This window comes from Pan paniscus, chromosome 4 (assembly GCF_029289425.2).
Source record: "Pan paniscus chromosome 4, NHGRI_mPanPan1-v2.0_pri, whole genome shotgun sequence".
Classification (NCBI taxonomy): domain Eukaryota; kingdom Metazoa; phylum Chordata; class Mammalia; order Primates; family Hominidae; genus Pan; species Pan paniscus.
The window spans coordinates 61,180,584-61,194,930 of NC_073253.2; the positions used below are offsets into that span (position 1 = coordinate 61,180,584).

Below are 14,347 nucleotides of genomic sequence, written 5' to 3' on the forward strand. Positions count from 1 at the left end.
CATCAAAAATTCAAAACAGAGCAAGTCTGGTTGCCATAATAAAAAGCTAGGTCACTCCCTAGCTTAGTAGGTTCAAGTCGTAGTGCCCTTAGGCCAAGCGCCTGGCAATGTCACCATGAATGACTACTTCTTTGCAAGGAACAACTTACAACTGTTTCATTTATTGTGTAGTTGGTGGGTGTTAATGTGTGTTGTGTGATGGGTTGGTGGTGAGCAAGGAAGCTGCAGAGACATTAGGCATGAGATGTGTCTACTATGAGTTAGGAGTATTAGTAATAGTCTTTAGAGGAGAAAGCAAACAGGAAGCCCACAGCTTTCAATTACTATATATGAAGTGAGTTAATAATCATGACTATAAAATAGGAATCACAAACTCAAGTAAGGCTATGGGCTAATATATGAAAAAAAAACAACTGATTTTAGTTGTTTCTACACAGAAACATATTGTATGCATATTAAAACATAATAATATAATTAATATGATATAATATAATTAATTTATAAAATAAATGTGATTCTTCTCACTGTATTCTTTAAATTCATTACCACCTTAGTTTATTTTTTCCCCAATTTTGATGGTGACATGAAGACACAAAACTATTCTACTTTAGTAAGATAAAAATGATGGTCAAATTAGTATTGATTGGAAACTAACATTTTCTGGTGAAAAGGACAGAGAGAACTGGGGTGGACAGAAAACTCTAGGCCTGTATAAAGGGAGTAGTTGCTACTTGATCCAATTGATTGCTGCCATTTAAGAAATGGGCTTGTATTGCAAGATCTTCCAGTGCTCTAAAAAACAAAGACATTTGGAATGTTTTAAAATTAGAAGTCTTCTTTTATGTGCTTTTTTTTCTTCCCCTGAAATCCTCCAGGAAAAATTTTTCAAGGGAAACCTATTTGGGGGGTTGAAAACTATCCATGGGTTTCTAGCTTTTTAGCCATGTCTTGGAGAATATATGCTAAAGTTCTCCCTTTCTTTTTATATTTTTCGTAGTTTTATAACTCTCTATCTCTTTTTTTTTTTTAATAAGACTTTATTACCTACACATTGTGATGGTTCATTTTATCGTTCAACTTAACTGGGCCACAGGGTGCCCAGATATTTGATCAAACATTATTCCTTGTCTTTAAGGTACTTGTGGATGAGATTAACATAAATTGGTAGACTGAGTAAAGCAGATTGCCCTGTCTAATGTGGGTGTGTCCCATCCAATCAGTTGAAGGCCTGATTATAATGAAAAGCCTAAATAAGAGGGAACTTCTCTCACCTGACTGCCTTCATGCTGCAACATCAGTTTTTTTCCTGCCTATGGACTTGAACAGAAACAATAATTCTTCTTGGGTATCAAGACCACTGGTTTTCATACTGGAGCTATATTACCAACTCTCCTAGATCTCCAGCTTGTTAACTGCAGATCTTGGAACTTCTCATCCTTCGCAATTGCATGAGCCAATTTTTCATAATCTCTCTGTCTCCATACATATATATATATATATATATGTATATGTATATGTATGTACATATACATATATATGTGTATATATATACATATACATATATGTATACACATAGGCACATACACACACATATATTTATAATATCTATCTCTATATATGTATATATGAGTTATTATATATATAAATATATATATAAAGTTCTATATATATATATATAAAGTTACTCATTCTGTTTCTCTGACAATCCTAATACACATAGTGATTAGAAAAGTGGGCTTGTTGGGAGATTGAAAAGGAGTTGGCTTCCAGGGAAACTCAATTTAATAGACTGATTTTTGAGCAGATATTCCTCATATAATAAAGTAAATGGTGAGATCTTCAAAAAGGAAAAACAAACTGAATCCTTGAGATTTGAAATCAGGAAGAAAGAGGTAAGCAGAAAAGATTTGTCAAGTTATATATTTTTGTCACTATGTGACTTTGAGCCAGCCATCTCCCTTCGGTGTAAGTTGCAGCATCTGTGAAATTAGGGCCTAGACTAGATCAGATGTTTTCAAACTTGTCTCAACTTAGAGAACCTACAGTTAGAATTCTATTTTCCAGATATTATACCGTTTTAGTGGAATGCCATGTAATCATTATTTTTAATTTTTTTTAGACAAAGTAGGGGAAATTGCCCTAGTAGAAAATGTAATTCGATATAGGCAAAAATAGAATTACAACCATTTGATCATGTCTATGATAAATCCAGCTATTGCAATAAACATTTCTAGGATTTTCTATTTCTATCTGCTTGCTTCTTGTTTATTAATTTTTGACATCTTAAAATGCTTGTTAGTTGTATTAGTCCATTTTCATGATGCTGATTAAGACATACTTGAGACTGGGTAATTCATAAAGAAAAAGAGGTTTAATGGACTCAGTTCCATGTGGCTGGGGAGGCCTCATAATCATGGAGGAAGGTGAAAAGTATGTCTTACATGGTGGCAGGCATGAGAGAATGAAAAGCCAAGTGAAAGGGGAAACCCCTTATAAAACCATCAGATCTTATGAGACTTATTCACTACCATGAGAACAGTATGGGGGAAACTGCCTTCATGATTCAATTATCTCCCACCTCACCCCTCTCACAACAAGTGGGAATTATGGGAGCTACAATTCAAGATGAGATTTGGGTGGGGGCACAGCCAAACCATATCATTAGTTAAGTGATTGCAGTGCCAATACCGTAAGAGAAATTTATGAGAAAAAATATTGAGAAAACTTTTTCTATTAGCTTTATGTTTTCTGAAAATTGGATAAAATATTGCGTTACTTTATTTTATGGTGGGAAAACTTGGTCTAGCTATTGTGGGAACATAGTTTGAGGCCCACTGGAGTAGTGTTTCTTATAGCCTCTCCCAGCTGTAACATTCGATGTGTCTACAATTTTTTTTTCATCTTGGAATAAATGTATGTTTTACTTTAACTAAGTGACATAATTCCCATGTATAATGTTTGTATTATTTTCTTTTATATATAGACATATTTTTTATTATACTTTAAGTTCCAGGGTACATGCGCACAATGTGCAGGTTTGTTACATATGTATACATGTGCCATGTTGGTGTGCTGCATCCGTTAACTTGTCATTTACATTAGGCATATCTCCTAATGCTATCCCTCCCCCTTCTCTCCACCCCACAACAGGCCCCAGTGTGTGATGTTCCCCTTCCTGTGTCCAAGTGTTCTCATTTTTTAACTGTGGCCAAGCAAGATTCATGCCCTCTTAGTTGGAGAGAAATTCTCTTACAAACAAAATATAGCTGTGGGCTAATTTCTGTTGTTGAAATTGAGGAAAAAAACATTGGAGGACAAGTGCAATAGTTGAAATGCATGCAAACTTTGTCCCAACAACAAACCTTTAGTGGTTTAAAACTTCTTTTTCATCAACTTTCCACTCAGAAAGCTTTATTCTTCATTTTACTTATTTGTTTTAGTGTCTACTACCTATTAAGAAATTCTCTATATGTTGTGGATAAAGCAATGAACCAAACAAAACAAAACAAAATCCCATCTTAATGGAGCTTATATTTTGGTGGAGAGAAATAGACAATCAATAAAATATAAAAAATAGTATTTTAGATAGTTAATAGTTTAATGGAGGAAAATGAAGCTGAACTAGAGAAAAGAGTGTATGTGAGGGGTGTGAGTGGCAAATTTAAGACACAGTAATCAGGAAAGGTTTCATTGCAAAGATGATGTTTGAGCAAAGGTGGGAGGAAGGTCTATCTTAGTTCTAGCTGTTACAACAAATTACCATGGACTGGGTGACTCTACAACAAACATTTATTTCTTATAGTTCTGGAGGCTGAAAATTTCAACATCAAGGTACCAATAGATCTCATTTCTGCTGAGAGCCCTCTTTCTGGCTTGCAGATGACCATCTTTTGGTTGAAACCTTACATAACGGAGAGCATAGAGAAAGAGATCCTGTGTTTCTGCCTTTTCTTTTTTTTAAATAAGGGTACTAATTGTGTTATGAAGACACTGCCCTCATGACCTTATCTAACCTTGTTACCTCCCAAAGGCCCAATCTCCAGATACCATCACACTGGAAATTAAGATTTCAACATACGAATTTGAGGGAGACACAAACATTCAGTCTATAAGAAGGTCTATGCTAGAATGTAGGGTAAGAAACTTATAGCAGAAGGTCCCTAAGGCAAGAGCATCCTTGGGAAGTTCAGAAGACCACTCTGTTTGGAATGGAGTGATTAAGGCAGACAGTGGTAGAAACATGAGGTCAGATTATATAGGGACTTAAAGGCCATTTAGATGATTTGGCTTTTATTCAGAGATGGAAGCTAGTAGAGGATTTGGGGTAGAAGGGTAGCATTAGATGATACATTTTTAAAGAAATTTTATCATTATTATTATTATTATATTTGTACAGACATGGCCTTGCTATGTTGCCTAGGATGGTCTCAAACTCCTGCACTCAAGTGATCCTCCTGCTTCAGCCTCTCAAAATGTTGGGATTACAGGTGTGAGACACAGGGCTCTGCCAGACACATTTTTTAAAGCATCACTCTGTGCTCTTTCCAGATATCGTACAGTTTTAGTGGAATTTTATGTAATCACTATTTTTGATTTTTCAGACAACGTAGGTAAAATTGCATAAGTAGAAAATATAATTATATATAGGTAAAATATAATTACAACCATTTGATCATGTCTGTGATTGTATTAGTCCATTTTCATACTGCTATGAAGAAATACCCAAGACTGGGTAATTTAAAAAGAAAAAGAGGTTTCATGAACTCACAGTTCCACATGGCTGGGAGGCCTCACAATCATGGTGGAAGGCAAAGAAGGAGCAAAGTCACATCTTACATGATGGCATGCAAGAGAGCATGTACAGGGGAACTCCCCTTTATAAAACCATCAGATCTTGTGAGACTTATTCACTATCACTAGATCAGCAAGGGAAAAACCCACCCCCATGATTCAATTACCTCCCACTGGGTCCCTCTCTTGATACATGGGGATTGTGGGAGCTACAATTCAAGATGAGATTTGGGTAAGGACACATCCAAATCATATCAATGATAAATCCAGCTGTTGCAATAAACTTTGCTGAGGTTTTCTATTTCCATCTGCTTGCTTGGTGGAAATATATACTATATGTCCAATACTGTGCTGTGGCAAGGACTGACACAAAAAGAGAAGTGAAAAGACAATTTCAATAATCCTGTTATGGCATGATAGTGGTCAGAACATGGTGAAGGTGATGAGAAGTTGCTAGGTTCTGAATGTATTTTAAAGATAAAGTCAATAATATTTGCTTGAAGAGATCAGATGTGGGGTGTGAGAGAAAGAGAGTTGTTGAGTGTGACTCCAAAGTCACCAAAGGCAAACTTTCTTATTTGCAAATATTTCTGTGTAAATCTCAACATCTTGTGAAAGTATGTGATTATATTACACTCCTTGGAGTTCATTGTCCGTAGCCCGTTGTTCCCTCTTCGTTTCAGAGGATAATAAGATCAGAGCCAGGACTGGGACCCACATCAAGATTACCTACAGCCTGTTGGGTTACAAGGGGACTATCTACTCCTATGAGTTCACCATCTTCCTATCCTATATGGCCATAAATTTCTCTCTGATTTTTGCTACCCTTGCATGTGATTGTCTATCTGGTGCCCTGAGCTGATTCACACCAGTCCTTATACCAACTTGTATGCTCTGTCTCCCTGGATCCAGGGCCATCATCATACTTATCACCCGAGTCTTCACTTTAGTTGTTACAATAGGATTTTATCCAGAGTAAGTTTACAAATACCTGGGGAATGAATGATGGTTGAAATTTGCTCTGTGAGGAATAAGCAGGTAAAGCCCCAAGTGCTAAACAAATTATTTATTATTATGGTTGTAATTATAGAGATGTATTCAAGGAGTAACAATGATTTAATCAAGGGTTTATTCCTGCTCTGTAGAGCTATCCTGCCCATTACAGTAGCCATTAGCCACATGAAGCTATTTAATTTAAAGATAATTAAAACTAAATAAGATAAAAAATTTCAACTCCTTAGTCCCAGGCATATTTCCATTTTTTAATAGCCACACATGGCTAGTGGCTACTGTATTAGACACTGCAGAATGAGGAACATTGACATCATTGCAGAAAGTTCTATTGGAGAGTGCGGCTACTGATTACAGGTGAGAGGAAGTCAGAATTAGGGGGGTCACCGTGCCATTCATATGAACAAGTTTTCACCATAGGTGAGTTGTCCTTCCTTATTTATGTGGAAATCTTTGGGACCATAAGCTACATCTCCAAGGGCTTTATCATTATTATTATTTTATCATTATTACTATTATGTTTGTACAAACATGGCCTTTACCTTTATTCCTTAAAATATCTGTTAAAGGCAATATTATGTGCATATGTGGGCGTGGGAAATCAAGAGCCTCACCACACTGCCATGAGGTATTCTTGGCTTTGGCTTGGTACAGCTCATAGAATTATTCAAATGACCCTTCCCTGAACTTAAAAAAAATTAATGTACATTTTAAAGAAAACAAATCCCACATGTTTTAGTGTATTTATACTTGTTCTTCCAGCTTTTGGTTTGAAGAGGACTGTGGTATCTGAAAAATCTTTGGGAATTTTCACATGAAGGTTTACATTAAATTTCTTCTCCAAAAGAGGAAGTTAGGTTTGGTCATTGGTAAAGTATCACAGAATCCCAAATGTTTTGTTTTGCCTTCAAAGCTCAGATTTGTCCATTTAGAGTGGGTGTCAAACTTGGCAGGAAATCTTCTTTCATTCATGGAGCTTAGATCATTAACAAATTCTTCTAAAAAGAGAAAGGATAGTGTTGAATAGTTTACAGAAAAATTGTTCAATTATTAATTATCATTTGTATGTAAATTGCAAACTAGGGACCATACACACTGTTGAGACTCTTCAAAAGGGCACAATCTGAGCTGGGGAAGCCCACCACTAATTGTCACCTTGGTGATAATGCAGTGAGCAAGCAAAGCTACAGTTGAGTGCCATCAGACTTTAGGATAACATCTGACATCACCCAGAGCTTTGTGAAGTAGCCCCGCCAGACAGTCATTACTAGCATAGCGGATCCCATGACCCTACTACTCTGGCTATCAGTGATGGGTCTACAGTGGGCCCAAAGTTGGCTAATACACTGAAAGGTATCCAGGCTTGTAGAGCTCACTCCTTATACTGGATGGTGTTTGGCCAGTAACACCAGTTCAAAACTAAATTACAAAATTCCTACTATACATTGTGACTCACTTTACATCAATTATTATGCAATCACTTCCTTTTGTTTTTTTTTGAGGTGGAGTTTTGCTCTTGTTGCCCAGGCTAGAGTGCAACAGCACAATCTCAGCTCACTGCAACCTCCGCCTCCCGGGTTCAAGTGATTCTCCTGCCTCAGCCTCCCGAGTAGCTGGAATTACAGGCATGTGCCACTACGCCAGGCTAATTTTGTATTTTTAGCAGAGATGGGGTTTCTTCATGTTGGTCAGGCTGGTCTTGAACTCCCGACATCAGGTGATCCGCCTGCCTCGGCCTCCCAAAGTGCTGAGATTATAGGCATGAGCCACCTCAATTCAGTATACTCAAAATTGAGTACACTGAAGCTCAGTTTATTGGAGTCATGCCTATAAGCAGGGTCACACGGAATTTTTTTACTCTCATGTTTGCTTTCTTTCTAACAGATTACACTTTACTCTACTTTTCTCCTTATATTTTAAGCCCTATAGAAAATATTATATGAGCTATAGAAGGAGATGTAGAAACTGAGACAAGGTCTACCTGAGTCATCATAATAGGGGAGCAAATGGTGCCTGTGGGCAAAACTGTATACGCAAGCAAACAGGAGAATTGGTGGCGTTTTAGTCATCCCTGAGGCCGGATTTGCATGTGTAGCTGTATCTTAAATGATATTACAGTCCTTCAATTCCTTGAATGATGTCTGGTCATCAGGCTGTTGAAAATATTTCCTGTTCTTTATCCCCACAAACCCCTTTGACAAATCCATTCACTGGGGAACATTGCTGGTATGCCTTTAAATCTGAAATCTCCTATCCTTTTAATGAACATGCTATATTGAGTCATTGTGAATTCGAACTTAAGTGTTCAAAGTTAAATTGTCTAATACACACTCTGATTTATAATAAGCTCTGAATAAATGTTAGTTCTTTTCTAGTTCCTTCTTTGTATTTCTTTTCACTTAAAAATATTAATAAGTAGAGGTTTTGTTATTTTTATTCTAGTCCAGCACATGGTATTAGCTTCTTCCTTTAATTATAAATTCCATTTCATAACAATTGAAAATTCCAGGGAGTGCATTTCAGGGAAGTTATTATAGTTCATTTGAGGATAAAATCATCGGCATTTGACCTTATGTCACCATTTGTAGCATGCTACAATGTCTCAGAAATATATCGTCTTGTCAAGGCCTTCTTACTTAATTAAATCTTCCTGTAAATTTATTGAAAGGCAAAGTAAGTAAATAGCAGCTATTGAAGTGGTAATAATGATTTTACATTCAACAGAATCTTAGACATGAATATTGAAATAATCAACATCCAGTGATAATGCAAAATAAGAACAATGTGTTTGAAGTGTCCTATTTCTCTTTTCATAACCAACCCGCAGCCTTGTATATCATATCCCATCTTCTGGTGCTCCAGGAGGAACCATTCTATTACTGCCCTCACCAACCTAAGTCCTAAGCCCTATGGCCATTCAACCCAGCCAGAATTGAGAAATGGGGTCAAATTCATTCCTGAACATTTACGTAGCATTTTCCTCATTGCACAGTACTGGCCTTAGACCTGAGCAAGCAGGGACCCTGTGCCTCACAGAGCCATGTACTTTAAAATGCTTTCCTCAAAGTGTTCTATGTCCCCCTGCAGCAGTGCCTGGAACCAGCTGGGGTCAGCAGTGTCATCAGGGAGGGCTCAAAATACTGCTTCAGCTTTTTCTCTCCTCTGTAGCATTCTATATGACCCCCAATCACAGCATAGACAGGGACAGAATGTTACCCCGGCACCATGGAGGGTAGGCTCCAGTAAGATAAATAAATGACAGTTACTGTGAGAGTCTGGGGGTGGGAGCTCTATAGAAAGACCCATTTTGGCCTGATTCTCTCCACTGAAAAAATGGATTTCCAAGAGAATGGGAGGAAACAACAGAGGTGTGTCTTAGTGTGATGGGAGTTATTGATTCCGTCTGACCTGGTGTTCCAAGGACAGACCCAGGCCCTGATGCATGGCTTTGAGGGAAAACCCAAGAGCTCACCTCAAGCTGTGAACTCTGGGCAGGGAGAGCTTGAAAGCCTTATCCCTGAGTTGGGAAATACCCTTTTCCTAAAGAAACCCTATGAAAATTCCACTCCAGCACCCTATGGTAGCAACCATTGCAAAAACATCCAGTGTCAATCACAGTGCTCTAAGGCCAACTTCAAAGGGTATCTTCACTGGTGAAGACAGAAATTCACTTCCTTGAAGCTTGCCATCTTTTAAAAGAAACATCTAATTGTCACCCTGCCTGAATAGCCCCCTATTTCTCTAAGATCAACCAACCTCTACTTTGTCCTTGAGAAAACTTGTATCCTCCTGGAGAAAACTTGCTGATCAGGGATAATGGTTTATCTCAGCAAAATCTCTTCTGCTTCATGATTGATTTTTTTTTCTTTTACTATCTACACTTGGATATGCATAATAAAATATAAAACCATCTAAAAAATTTATCGCTGTCCAGTGCAGTAATTCTCTCTTCTCTCAACTATGATAAGAGCTGTCAGGGTTTACTTACCCAGTGAATAACCTTCCACCCCATCACTTCATTACTGTTGTTTGAAATTTCAATTTTATGTTTTTATTGAAGTTTAAACATTATTTATTTTTATTTTTATTTTTTGAGACAGAGTCTAGCTCTTGTTGCCCAGGCTGGAGTGAAATAGTGCGATTTTGGCTCACTGCAACCTCCGACTCCTGGGTTCAAGCTATTCTCCTGCCTCAGCCTCCTGAGAAGCTGGGATTACAGGCATTCACGACCATGCCCATCTAGTTTTGTATTTTTAGTAGAGACGGGCTTTCTCCACATTGGTCAGGCTGGTCTCAAACTCCTGACCTCAGGTGATCCACCCACTGGGCCTCCCAGAGTGCTGGGATTATAGCCATGAGCCACCGGGCCCTGCCGAAATTTAAACATTATTTTAAACTTTAGAAATTATTTTTCATAATCAATAGCTAATTAACATATTTTATCATTGTTTTATATTTCTTCTTCCAGATTCACTTGTCCGCCAACTAAAACACATCTTGAATAAGAACTGTGCGTGTGTGTGTGTGAATGTGAGCATAAGTGTATCTGTATGTGTGAGTGTATATGAGTGTGACTGAGTGGATTATGTATGTGTGTGCGTGTATATGTAGACTTTGTATATGTGAAAATATCTAAAGATATTTTAGTTTTGAATGACTTTTAGACTGGGTATAAACTTATAGTTTGGCATTTATTTTCCCTTGCCTACTTTTACCTATTTTCTTCTGGCCTCCATTTTGCTAATAAATAATATCCTGTTAAATTTACTGTCATTATCCATAAGTAATCACTCTTTTTCCTCTGCTAACTTTTGGATCATATCTTCATGATTTTTATAATGTATTCTTGCAGAGGTTTATTTTTTATTTAGTAGCCTTGTTTCTTTGCCTCCCTCTAAAGCTGAACATTTAGTCCTGTAATTATAAAAACTTCTCAATAATCATTTCCTTAAAGGTTACATCTTCACTATTACTTTTTTTTTCCTTCAAGAACTCCTATTCTATAAATGTTGGAGACTCTCAATCTGGCTTCTTAACAATATTTTCCTATTTACCTCTTTGTCTTTTCATGCTAGAATTCTTCAGTTCTATGTTCCAGCTCATTAATTTATTCTTGGGCTTTGTTTTGTCAAGAAAATTTCTCATCTATTGCATTTTCAAATTCATTGACAGTTTTTTTTCTTTCCAAAATTTCTAATTAGCATATCTATTTATCTATCTATCATCTATCATTTCTGTTCTTGCTGTGTTCATGTTTACTTTTATTCAATAATTTTGTATTCTATTTAAATAGTTATATTTTCTGTTATCTCTTTGACAACCTCAACATTTTTAAGTCTTTGCCAAACTCTTCTTCGAAATACATATCATATAGAAAACTTCATTAGCTTGATTGTTGATTTTGTTGACTGTATTTTCTACATATGTTTTAAAATTTTTGTATGCTGGTTTACTTTGAATATTCTCTCTCTCTTTCTCTCTCGCTCTACACACACACACACACACACGCGCACACACACACACACACACCCTCCTCTGCCCGGTTCCCATGCTGCTCACTCTTCCTGGTCTAGGCATTTTGTGGTTGCCTCTGTACACTTTTAGTCTCCAATACAGGACTAGGTTTTATCATCACAGTTTGGAGTTAGCAGCCCTATGGAGCAGTGAGGAATATGAGAAATCTAGGCTGCAGCCTGAAGGCAGCTTGATTCAGTTTTAGAGAATGAAATTGTGGTTGTTTTCCTCAGTGCCTCCTTGGACCCACAATGTCTATGTGCCCTTAGCTCTATTCAGCTACATTTAATAACGTTTAATAGACATTACATTCTCCCTACTTCCTTTTGCAAGGGGAGGAAGCTCACCAGATTTCAGCAGCAAGTGAAGCTCAAGTCTCCCCAATTATGAGAGGACTACTATTATTGACCTTTGAGCTACCATTGCTTAGTGCTTTGCCACAACTACGTAACTTAGAAAATTGTGACTTCAGCTTTGATTCACCACTCTGTTTCTGTTCTGTTTCTCACCCATGTAGATATTTGTCTTATATTTGAGTCCAGCTGTGGTGTGTGGTGTGTGTGTGTGTGCATGTGTGTGTGTGTTTAACATTTTATCATTCATTGCTGTGTTAGGAAGAAGGTTTTTTGAAGCATACATTCTCAGCATCCTGTTGGCCCAGAAGCCTCCTTCTCTTTTTTCAAGCTTCTTGAAAAAGTAGTCTATTTGCAGTATCTCCATTTCTTTCCCATCAATTAAGACTTCTACTTATAATCAGGGGTCTGCTCCCATCAATGTAACTTCTCTTGCCAAGTCAAAGAAGACATCCAATTTTTCTCCGTATTTTCTCTTTGATTGTTAATATTACCCCTCCCGACTGTCATGCTTATTCTTATAATAAACCTCCCTTATTTGTTTAACTTGAGTGAGCTTCTGTTACTTGCAAACAAAAAAACCCTAATGACCAGAGCACTGCAAAAAACTAGTCCTTCTAACATTTCAAGGAAAGTCTAGTTATGCTTCTCACTTGCATATAATGCTTTACTGACTCCCCATCACACACCTGTGAGATAAAAGCTGTAATTCCTTAGTGTGACATTTCTCATATTCTGCACACTCCTTCTTTCACTCCCTATCACACTCACCTTCAAACCCCATCTTACACCCATCACCAAGCACACATGCCTCCACCTCTTTGCACATACTGCCTCTACCCCTTGCCTGCAATGTCCTCCTCTTTTTGCCTTGTTCTCGTGAGAAACTCCTAACTCTTCCAACAGCTAAGTCAGGTATCCGGATGTATTCCTTTAAGGATATGTTTCCTACATATAGTCGACAATGTTTAAGATACATTAATTGAAAGACTTTTGTACACATTATCCTGGGTGTTGAGCATTTAATAGCAAGCAACAACAAACATGCTTCATGCCCAAATGAAACTTATTTATTAATGGAGGAGATAGGCATTAATCGGATAATCTATGGGTAAATGGAGGGATGCCCCTGTGACCAGTGCTGTCATGATAGTCAAAGTGCCATGCAATCCTATAATTACAAAATGTGACCTTGTGGGGATATTGTTGACATTCTTCAGAATTAAGCAGCCCCTCCTCCGGTATTATGTGCATGGTTCTGTTGTTACGATTATCAAAATGAATTTAAATTTATTTGTTTACATGTCTTTCTCTACCCCTAAACTGTGAGGTCCTTATTCATTCCGAATCTCTGTCTTGAGCAGAGTATCTGGCACATAGTGGGCATATATTGAAAATGATAAATGACAAAATGTTTTCTGATTGAGTTAAAGTATAACTTTAATCATAAATCGTACAGAATTTTACAGAGAATTTTTTATTCTAGTATTTACTTTCTCTAGAACAAGAAGTTCTGCGTCTAGTTGCTTTGCAAAAGAGGACAATTCTGTAATAATTATAAGCTTTTTCACATTCTTTCTTATAGGTCAGAGACTAGTCTAGCAGTTGCTTGCTAACTTTGAGGCTGGAAAATAGGGAACAGCATTCACTAGCTTAATTATAAACTATTTGAAAGGTCAGAGCACAAGAGCCCAGAATACACTACTGCCTTTCAGAGAACGGAAAGTGATGAACAACTGCTTGATGAAATAAATACTGTCATGAGGAGAGCAAAAATAGCCAAACAACTAGATCAAACATTTCTGAAATAAAGAAGAAAATGATATGGCAATGTTAAATCAGTCTTTTATGATTTTTTGATTTTGTATATTTTTAAAGGTTATAACAAAAATGACCAGAGAATGGATGATACATAGTTATTAGTTCATTTCTTTATATGAAATTAAGTACATTAAAAATGGTCTTTACAAAACCAAAATTATTTCCATATATTTCCACCCCACCCTCTTCCTTTACTAAACTTGGCCAAAGATAGAAATTGTGCTTTGGGTTTTGATTCATTCTTCCTTCCTAGTGATCTTCTGTTGAATGCTTCTCTAGGCAGCTGCCTCACAAGACTCATAGCCCAGAGCTGGAACCCGTAGCAGCCACAAGCAGGCTAACTGTGCATGGTCCATTTTTACATGTCTCACACAAAGTCCTGGTCCTGGGATGTCCTGAGAGGTCTCTGTAAGATTTAGAGGTGGCCCAGAGGTCCTCTGACCCTTTCTTATCCTTTGTATTTATTTTTACCTGGTGCTATGGTTTGAATGTTTTTGTTCTCTTCAAATTGCATGTTGAAACTTAATACCCAATGCAATAGTATGAAGAGGTGTGGCCTTTATGAAGTGATTGAATGGGATTTAGGTGCCCTTATTAAAGGGCTTGACAGAGAGAGTTTGCCCCCTTTGCCTTTCCACCTTTTGCCATATGAGGACACAGCATTCGTCCGTTCTGGAGGATGCAGCAACAAGGCGCCATCTTGGAAGCAGAGAGCGCAGCCGTCACCAGACACCAAATTTGCTGGGGCCTTGATCTTGGACTTTTCAGCCTTCAAAACTGTGAAAACCAATTCTATTAATTTATAAATTACCTAGTCTGTGATATTTTGTTATAGCAGCACAAATGACTAAGATACT

At 37.3% G+C, this 14,347-nt stretch overlaps 1 long non-coding RNA gene across 1 annotated transcript in view; it reads left to right on the forward strand.

Moving 5' to 3' along the window:
* Positions 1–14,347, forward strand: part of LOC129397777 (uncharacterized) — a 213,741-nt gene that overhangs the window by 113,357 nt on the left and 86,037 nt on the right. The gene's annotated exons all lie outside the window — the stretch shown is intronic.